The following is a 10457-nucleotide window of genomic DNA, read 5'->3' as shown; positions in this document are numbered from 1 at the left end:
AGCTTCTTGTCGGACTCCGGGGCCGTATGGGTCTCCGGATCCACGCTCATATGGGGCCGAATTGAACACGGCCCCCATCGTTAGTCTGCATGGGGTTCTATCCCTCCATGTGCCTGACAACCGAGGTGTCGCCCTCCGGCGCCACCATGACGGGCTCCTGAACCTCTCCCTGGCCTGGGAAGGTCCTTTCAGAGAGCACCTCATCGTCTCCCTTTGCCTTGGGAGAGTAAGCGGCTGGCGGTGTCTCGCTGGCCATTTCCTTTGAGTCCAACGAGCCCCTTGATGAGGATCACTAGAAGCTGTCGTGGGCCGTACTGCAATAACATGATTAAATCATATAAAAACCATAAGGCGAAAAAGCCGGATAAATGGATGTGTACGGGTTCTTAGCACTCACGACGCGGCCAGGGGCTTGTTCCGGGGGCACTGCTCCGGACTGCTGTCGACCCACATGGAGCTTCCCTCGAGAGTGCCTTTCCCCTTGTTGGGCGCCTCCGCCTCCAGAATTGTGGAGGCCCCCCTCTTCTTCCCCCCCCCCATCAGGGGGAGAATCGCTTTCCTCCTCCTCATCGTCGTCTTCGGCGGCGGAGGAATGAGTCTTGTCTTCGGATGTCGCGTCCGAAGCGCCCTTGCGGTGGGGGCCACTCCGGACCCCCTTGGCCTTCCCCATGGCCTTCTTCGCCGGTGCCGTATAGGGCGCCGGCACCAGCATCTTCGCTAAACATGGGTGACTAGTTCTTTAGGCAGCGGAGCCGGACACTAGATCCGCTTCGCCCTCTCCATCCAGTCCTGAAGAAGCAATGATAATAAAAGATTAGATATCATCCTTGAAACAAGTAAGTAGGGGATGCATTAAAAATAACATACCTCATTGGCGAGGTGGTTAATGTCGTGCCCGTGGTCCGAATCTGTGGCCGGCGGCGTCTCTTTGCCCTTGAAGAGCAACTTCCAGGCATCTTCGTGAGTGGTTTCGAAGAGCCTCTTCAGGGTATGGTGCTTCTTCGGATTGAACTCCCATAGAAGGAGGCTTCGGCTTTGGCATGGGAGAATCCGGCGAACTAGCATCACCTGGATTATATCGACAAGTTTGACATCCTTCTCCACCATGCTTTGAACGCGCGTCTGCAGTGCTATCAGCTCATCTGGCGAACACCAGTTCGGGCTCTTCTCGACCCAGGAGGCGAGTCGCATGGGAGCGCAAGAGTTGAATTCGGCAGTTGCGGCTAATACGTCTCCAACGTATCTATAATTTTGATTGTTCCATGCTATTATATTATCTGTTTTGGATGTTTATGGGCCTTATTAAACACTTTTATATTATTTTTGGGACTAACCTATTAACCAAGAGCCCTTGTGCCAGTTTCTGTTTTTTCCTTGTTTTAGAGTATCACAGAAAAGGAAAATCAAATGGAGTCCAATTGACCTGAAACTTCACGGAACTTATTTTTGGACCAGAAGAAGCCCACAGAGTATCGGAGATGGACCAGGAGAGTCCCAGGCTGCCCACGAGGGTGGGGGGTGCGCCCACCCCCTGGGCGCGCCCCCTGCCTCATGGACTGCCCAAAGATCCACCGACATACTTCTTCCTCCCATATATGTTCCCATATACCCTAAGAACTTCGGGGAGCATAATAGATCGGGAATTCCGCCGCCAGAAGCCTCCGTAGCCACCGAAAACCAATCTAGACCCGTTCTGGCACCCTGCCGGAGGGGGCAATCCCTCTCCGGTGGCCATCTTCATCATCCTGGTGCTCTCCATGACGAGGAGGGAGTAGTTCTCCCTCGGGCTGAGGGTATGTACCAGTAGCTATGTGTTTGATCTCTCTCTCTCTCTCTCTCTCTCTCTCTCTCTCTCTCGTGTTCTTGAGGTGGTACGATCTTGATGTATCGCAAGCTTTGCTATTATAGTTGGATCTTATGATGTTTCTCCCCCTCTACTCTCTTTTAATGGATTTAGTTTTCCCTTTGAAGTTATCTTATCAGATTGAGTCTTTAAGGATTTGACAACACTTGATGTATGTCTTGCATGGGATACTGTAAGTGCATCTAGTGCCACCCCTAGTTGGTTTTGGAGTATTGACGACAAACCTAGTTGAGGGACTAATGTGTTTGTGAGAATTGCGGGATAACACAGGTAGAAGTCCCTCATTGATTCGGTTTTCTTACCAGAGATGACCCCTAAAAATGTATGAAGACATTGATGTCAAAGGTGGTATATGAAGATATTCACATTGAAGACTATGACAAGAGAAGACATCACATGAAGCCTATGGAGCTCGAAGACTTAGATCTTTCGTAGCTCTTTTTCCTCTTCCTTGTTGAGTCATAGGAACCACCATACTGTTAAGTGGGGTCCAAGAGAACCATTCAGAATGACTGAAGTGATGCTTAAACAAAACCTATGTCTTCAAGTGAAGACTATGAGAGCGAATCTTGTCCAGAGTCGGACAAGTCAGCTTTGCTTGTAGCCCAAGTAAAGTTGCCGTGTGAGTTTGAAATCTGACCGTTGGAACACGTGTCAGTTCCTTAGTGACCCAGGGTCATTTCAGACAAATCAGGTCGGGTTGCCTAGTGGCTATAAATAGCCCACCCCCTACAACCATAAATGGTTGGCTGCTCAGAGCTAGTGTACGGCTTTTGTCGTTTGAGAGCAACCCACCTCGAAGCCTTTGAGAGAGAATTCCTTGCGAGGATAAAGCCCTAACCACCTAGAGCCAAAGAGAATTAGGCATCACTTAAGTCTTCATGTCTGTGTGATCTGAAGACTTATTACACTTGAGGACTGTGCATCCTCCAGCCGGTTAGGCGTCGCGTTCTGAGCATCCAAGAGACATTGTGGATCGCCGGTGAACGAAGTCTGTGAAGGTTTGGGAGTCTACCTTGAAGACTTACCAGAGTGATTGGGCGAGGTCTGTGTGACCTTAGCTCAAGGGGAATACGGTGAGGACTGGGTGTCCTGAGCTGCGTGTTCAGGACTGGGTGTCCGGGACTGTGTGTCCTCAGGTTTAAATACCTAGCTGCCCTAACCAGATGTATAGTTGTCACAACAACTGGAACTGGTCCAACAAATCATTGTCTTCAACGAGTCACTGGTTTCATCCTTCCCGTCCCTCTACTTACTGTTACTCCTTGTGAAGTCATTGTATGATTGCACTATCTTTTGTCTTCACTAAGTGACTGCGTGTTCTGTTTGGCTTCATAATATCTTCCTACCTGATCCTTACTGCATTGCTGCTATTAGTCATTGTGCTCTCACTTGAATACTTGACTATGGCTTGCCTAGTGTAGTCTACCTTCCGCTGCATGATAATAGGTTTATTTCTATCGTTTGTCTTCGAAACTTCCACGTTTTGAAGACTTTCATAAAAATCGCCTATTCACCCCCCTTAGTCGATATAATGCACTTTCAATTGGTATCAGAGCAAGGTACTCCCTTGTTCTGTGTGATTCGGTTTAACCACCTGGAGTTTTAGCTATGTCGACTGCAGGGATAATCAAAGTCTCCGCTGCATGCCCCGTCTTTGATGGAACTGAATATCCCTACTGGAAGAATAAGATGCGCATGCATCTTGAAGCCATTGACGTCGACCTATGGTATGTCGTCAAGAACGGCGTTCCCAAGGCTGGAGAAGGTGTCACTGCTGCTGATGTCAAGAAGTTCGTTCAACTGGACTCTACCGCCAAGAATATCATCTGTGGTCATCTGACCAAAGGATAGTATGGCCGTGTGAGTGCTTTGGAAACATCTAAGCTGGTCTGGGACTGGCTCTCCAAGGTCAACGAAGGCGTCTCAACCCAGAGAGATCAGAGAATTAGTGTCCTTCGCAACCTCTTCAACCGCTTCAAGCGAAATGACAATGAGAATGTCTAGCTCACGTTTGATCGACTCACTGACATCACAAATGAGCTTCAAGCCCTCGGCGCTACTGAGATCACCAAGCATGAAGTCGTCAAGACACTACTGAGATCACTTGATAGTTCGTTTGACACCCTAGCCCTGATGATTCAAGAACGACCTGATTTCAAGACACTCGATCCGTCCAACATACTTGAGAGGCTCAACACACATGAGTTTCAGCTTTCTAAGAAAAGAGATATCTATGGTCCAAACTATGGGCGAACTCGTGCCTTGAAGGCAAAAGCTGTCTCCTCATCTGAAGAAGAATCTGACAGCAGTTCTGATGATCCTGAAGACATTGGAAAGGAACTTGCTATGCTTGTGAATAAGTTCCAAAAATTCACCAAGAAGAAAGGCTTCAGAAAGTCTTCACGATCAAGCTCAAGGAATGATGAAGCTTCTGCTCATGACTACAAGAAGAAAACATGCCACAAGTGCAAGAAAATTGGCCATTTCATCTCTGAGTGTCCGCAGTGGGACAATGAGAACAGAAAGAAGAAGAAGAGCAAGGAATATGACTGACAACAAGAAGAAGAACAAATACTCAAAGTCTTCTTCCAAGTCTTCCTCAAAGTCTTCATCACACAAGAAGAGCTCATCTGGCAAGGCACGTGCGTTTGTTGGCAAGGAAATGGATTCAGAGGAGGAGTCCGCTTCTGAGGAGGCGGAGGTGGAGTCTGAGGAGGAGTCCGATTCTGGCGCTGCAAGTCTGGCTACATCATACGTTGCCAAGTCCATCTTCAACACTGAAGACAATGACTTCACCACCGACACCGATGCAAATGACAAGGACCACTCTGCTCCTACCTACTGCTTCATGGCACGCGGTGCCAAGGTAAACTCACGCACTACTCACTATCAAACATCAAGTGACGATGACTCTGATTGTGGTTCAAAACCCAGCTACAAAACACTTGCTAAAATTGCAACTGAACAACAGAAAGCCATGGAACATATTCAAAAACTGTTAGACAAAAGCGATGATCTGTTAGGCGCAGAAATGACTCGATCTGAGTCCTTAATTGAAGACATAAAAAATCTTCACGTTAAGTATGAGGAACTTGAAAGTCGTCATGAAACGCTCTCAACAACTCATGAAAAGCTTTCCTATGATTATCTTCAAAGGAAGCAAGATCTTGAGAAATTGAGAGCGTCTCATGAAGATCTTCAAAAAGAAAATGAGTCACTTCGCGCCAAACAGATCAGTTCCGCTCAGGAAGGATTTGAACCACCATGTCTTAAATGCATTGAGCGTGAAAATGCTACTTCTGTTGCTGAATGTTCTACTGCTGCTACTGTTGCAATATCTTCAACTGTTGATGTGGGAACTAACCCCTCTACTGAGGATACCACTGCTATTGCTGATGAGAATGCTAGGTTGAAGACATTGCTTGAAACAGGGATGTACAAAAGTCTCAAAGGGCATCAGACACTATGTGATGTCCTCAAAAGACAGATCCTGAACCGAAACCCTAGGAAATAGGGTGTTGGGTTCGTAAGGAAAATGAATGCTGATGGCTCTTACTAGAAACCTAAGCAGTACCCCAAAACCACATGGGTTCCTGCAAAGGAACCTTCAGCAGATCCATCCAATCTATCTGGATTCACTTGTACTAACCCCGTTGTCATTGATGAATCCTTTGATGCAAACTATAAACTGTTTAAGAGTCAGAAAGGTGAAGTGTTTGCCAGGTACATTGGTACTAACTGCAGGAATGGACCGCCTATGAAGAAGATCTGGGTTCCGAAAACATGTCTGGAGAATCTTCCTGTGAATGTCATCATGACACCACACGTGAAGAAGACAAACCTCAGACCACAGGCTTCATACGGTCCAAAGGCTTCATACAGACAGAGGACTCACTTGAGTCTCACTAACGCAAATGTTTTGCAGGGAAACCATACTCAGGCCTATGAATATGAGCGCGGTTCATCAAACCGCCATGTTCATAAGACCAAGAACTATTCTGTGTATTCTTATGAGTACTATTGTCCGCCTGCAAGACTTTTTGCTAGGGCTCCAAAGCCAAAATTCTCAGACACTGCACTTAGACTTATTGCTTCTAAGCCACCCTTGAAGATGTGGGTGGCTAAGAAAGCTTAACTCTCTTTTGCAGGGAAAGGTCTCCAGCAGAAAACCAAAATCGTCTGACGCTATTGCTGGGGACCTTAAACATCTTGTAGGGCGCAAGATCAAATGCCCGAATGGTCTTACTATGTACTTCGTTCCTGAATCGCTTGCTACTCTCCCTATCAGTCCTAATCTGGATCTAAGCTTTCATAACCCACTGGTTCGTCAAATGTTTTTGCTTAACAATTCTCTTCATGAAGCCTATCCCCCTAACTGCACTGTAGGGTACGACACCAGTGTCTTCAGAATGGATTATTGATAGTGGGTGTACCAATCACATGACTGGCAAAAGAAGCCTTCTTATGGACTCAACCTTACGTCCATCCGACAAGAGTCACATCACATTTGCTGACACTGGTAAAAGTAAGGTATTGGGTCTAGGTAGAGTTGCAATCTCAAAGGATCAACACATGGATAAAGTCATGCTTGTTGAATCCCTTGGCTTCAACTTAATGTCTGTCTCAATGCTTTGCGATTTGAACATGATCGTAATATTTGGAAAATATCGCTGCCTTGTTCTAATGGAATCTGACAAGTCTCTAGTGTTTGAAGGGTATCGGAAAGATGACTTGTACGTGGTAGATTTCTCAGCAGGACCACAACTTGCCGTATGTCTTCTAGCAAAGGCTTCAGAATGCTGGCTCTGGCATCGGAGGCTAGGGCATGTCGGCATGAGGAACCTCCACACCCTTGCAAAGAAGAATCATGTCATAGGCATCGAGGGCGTCAAGTTCAAGAAAGATCACTTATGCGGTGCCTGTGAAGCAGGGAAGATGACGAGGGCCAAACATCCCTCGAAGACAATCATGACAACCACTCGACCCTTTGAACTGCTCCACATGGATCTTTTCGGTCCCACTCATTACTCAACTCTTACTACTACTGCTTGCCTCTATGGCTTTGTTATTGTTGATGATTATTCTAGATATACTTGGGTGCACATAATCCTCTACAAGACTGAAGTGCAGGATGTCTTCAGACGCTTCGCCAATTGAGCAATGAACAATTATGGCGCCGAGATAAAGCACATCAGAAGTGACAATGGCACTGAATTCAAGAACACTGCCCTTGATACATATCTTGATACCTTGGGCATCACACATGAATTCTCAGCCCCGTACACGCCACAGCAGAATGGCGTCGTCGAACGCAAGAATAGAACACTCATTGAGATGGCCAGAACGATGCTAGATGAATACAAGACCCCAAGAAAATTCTGGCCTAAAGCCATTGATACTGCATGCCATACAATCAATCGTGTTTATCTTCACAAGCTTCTGAACAAGACATCTTATGAGCTCCTTACTGGCAAGAAGCCAAATGTCAGCTACTTCAAAGTATTTGGCGCCAGGTGCTGGATCAAGGATCCACATCACACTTCAAAATTTGCACCAAAAGCACATGAGGGTTTTATGCTTGGATATGGAAAGGATTCGCACTCCTACAGAGTCTTCAATCTCTTTCATTATAAAGTGGTTGAAACAGTGGATGTGCGATTTGATGAGACTAACGGTTCACAAAGAGAACACCTGCCAAATGTGCTAGATGAAGTTCCATCCAGCGAATCAATCAAGCTGATGGGAACAATGCTCAGCCTGAAGACAATCCCTCTAACAACGACAATGATCAGCAAGAGCAAAATCTTCGTCCTGTACATCCTCGCGTTGCCAGTGAAGTGCAGATTGAGAGAATAATTGATAGCATCAATGCACCAGGTCCACTCACTCGATCAAGGGCAACTCAGCTAGCAAATTTTTGTGGTCACTTCGCATTCGTCTCAATAACAGAACCCAAGAAAGTTGAAGAAGCCTTCATGGAACCTGAATGGATTCAAGCTATGCAAGAAGAGCTTCAACAGTTTGAGCTGAACAATGTATGGGAACTGGTTAAGCGTCCTGATCCTCGGAAGCACAACATAATAGGCACCAAATGGATATACCGCAACAAGCAAGATGAGCATGGTCAAGTTGTCAGAAACAAAGCTCATCTCGTTGCTCAAGGATATACTCAAGTGGAAGGCATTGACTTCGATGAAACATTTGCTCCTGTGGCTAGACTTGAAGCCATACGCATACTGCTGGCCTATGCAAATCATCATAACATACTTCTATATCAAATGGATGTGAAGAGCGCCTTTCTCAATGGCAAAATTGAAGAAGAGGTGTATGTTGCTCAACCGCTTGGCTTTGAAGATCCAAAACATCCTGACATGGTATACAAGCTCAACAAGGCACTGTATGGCCTCAAACAAGCCCCTCGGGCCTGGTATGACACACTCAAATATTTCCTGAAGAGCAAAGGCTTCATACCTAGTTCCCTAGACCCTACTCTCTTCACGAAGACATATGATGGTGAACTGTTTGTGTGCCAAATATATGTGGATGACATTATCTTCGGCTGCACCAATCAGAAGTACTGTGAAGAGTTTGGATATATGATGCAAGAGCAATATCAGATGTCCATGATGGGAGAGCTGAAGTTCTTCCTCGGTCTTCAAATACGACAACAATGCAACGACATCTTCATATCTCAAGAAAAGTATCTCAAAGATTGCCTGAAGAAGTTTGGTATGCAAGACTGCAAAGGCTTCACGACGCCAATGCCAGCTAAGCATCATCTGGGTCCTGACGACAATGGTAAAGAGTTCGATCAAAAGGTATACTGCTCCATGATTGGTTCTTTGCTTTATCTATGTGCATCTTGGCCAGATATTATGCTTAGTGTTTGCATGTGTGCTCGATTTCAAGCGGCACCAAAGGAGTCGCATCACTTAGCTGTGAAGCGAATTCTTCGATATTTGGCTCACACCCCAACTCTAGGATTATGGTATCCAAAGGGCTCAGAGTTTGATCTGGTTGGATTCTCGGATGCTGATTATGCTGGTGACAAGGTGGATCGCAAGTCTACATCAGGCACATGTCATTTTCTGGGACGATCACTTGTATGTTGGTCTTCAAAGAAGCAGAACTGTGTACCTCTCTCTACTGCTAAATCTGAATACATTGCTGCTGGATCTTACTGCGCTCAGCTTCTGTGGATGAAGCAAACACTCAAGGACTATGGCATTCATCTGAAGCAAGTGCCACTGTACTGCGACAACGAAAGCGCCATCAAGATTGCCAACAACCCAGTTCAGCACTCGAAGACAAAGCACATTGAAATTCGTCATCACTTTCTCAGAGATCATGTTGTGAAGGAAGATATTGATATCATACACGTCAACACTGAAGAGCAATTGGCAGATATCTTCACCAAGCCCTTTGATGAGAAGAGATTTTGCAAGTTATGGTGTGAGCTAAATATCTTGGAATCCTCAAATGTCCTATGATTAGGCACACATCCTAACACTTATGCATATTGATGACTTAGATGTGCAACACACGAAGAAAAGTATATCTTCAATCAATGAAGACATACATTCTAAGTGTGAATACATTAATGTGGAATTTGACTTCGGAGCGCCACGATAATTGTGCGCCGTGTCTGGGTCTAATACTTCCTATACGGTGGGTAACGCCACCACCAAACTTTCTGTTTGAAGTGCTTCACTCATGGTGTTACATTAGCTATGTCTTCACATTTGGTTTGGATTCAATCTCAACATGTCTTCATGATTATCTTCACTATGTTGATTGTATATATATATACTAGTGTTCTGTCCTCTACAGCATTCACTTATAGCTATGTCTTCTTGTTGAATCTTGTGAACTAAGTGAATGTGATCGGACCCTAACCTCTCTATGCTTTCTATCTCAAACTCTATCTCTCCAAATCATATGCATTCTATTGAAACTGTCGAATGTCTTCTCTGCGTCCTTGTTAGCAGAAGATACAGAGACAAACATTAAGTCCATTTTCAATGCTCATTCCTTCACCTGAAACCCGGAGAAGTGGGAACGACCACCCGACAATCCAGGCGTGCGTGGGACGTGGAACAACCCCCGATATGCTGCATGACGGCCACGTGCCCATCAGATGTGAATCGCCAGGGGCACCTGTGTAATAACGCAGTGCCCCCCCTGTACCTATAAATACACGCCTCACCACAGTCATTATCTCTTCTTCCACTCTCACACGAACCCTAGCGCCACCGCTAGCCCTCGACGACGCCGGCGACGAAGCGCTTCGTTGCCGCAACCTCTCCGACGCCGTCTTCACGCCGACCGCGGACATCGTCCTCTCCGCCATCACCGTAGGTGTCCTCCGTCGCCAAGTTAGGGCACAGAAGATCGAACTGCTCGGCCTCCTCTTCCACTCCGTCTAGCAGTTCTTCGTGTGGTAAATAAAACTTCCTTTTTACGGCCCCGTTGATCCTATAGCTTTGTCACTTTCTACCACAAGCAGTTTCTATTCACACAAGTTGGATCTCTTTCATAGTGCATCTCATAACATGCCTAGTATATTCACTTATGCTTCACAAAGTAGTTA

The sequence above is a fragment of the Triticum aestivum genome, chromosome 1A (assembly GCF_018294505.1).
Source record: "Triticum aestivum cultivar Chinese Spring chromosome 1A, IWGSC CS RefSeq v2.1, whole genome shotgun sequence".
NCBI classification, from domain to species: domain Eukaryota; kingdom Viridiplantae; phylum Streptophyta; class Magnoliopsida; order Poales; family Poaceae; genus Triticum; species Triticum aestivum.
This window is presented reverse-complemented; position numbering follows the sequence as displayed.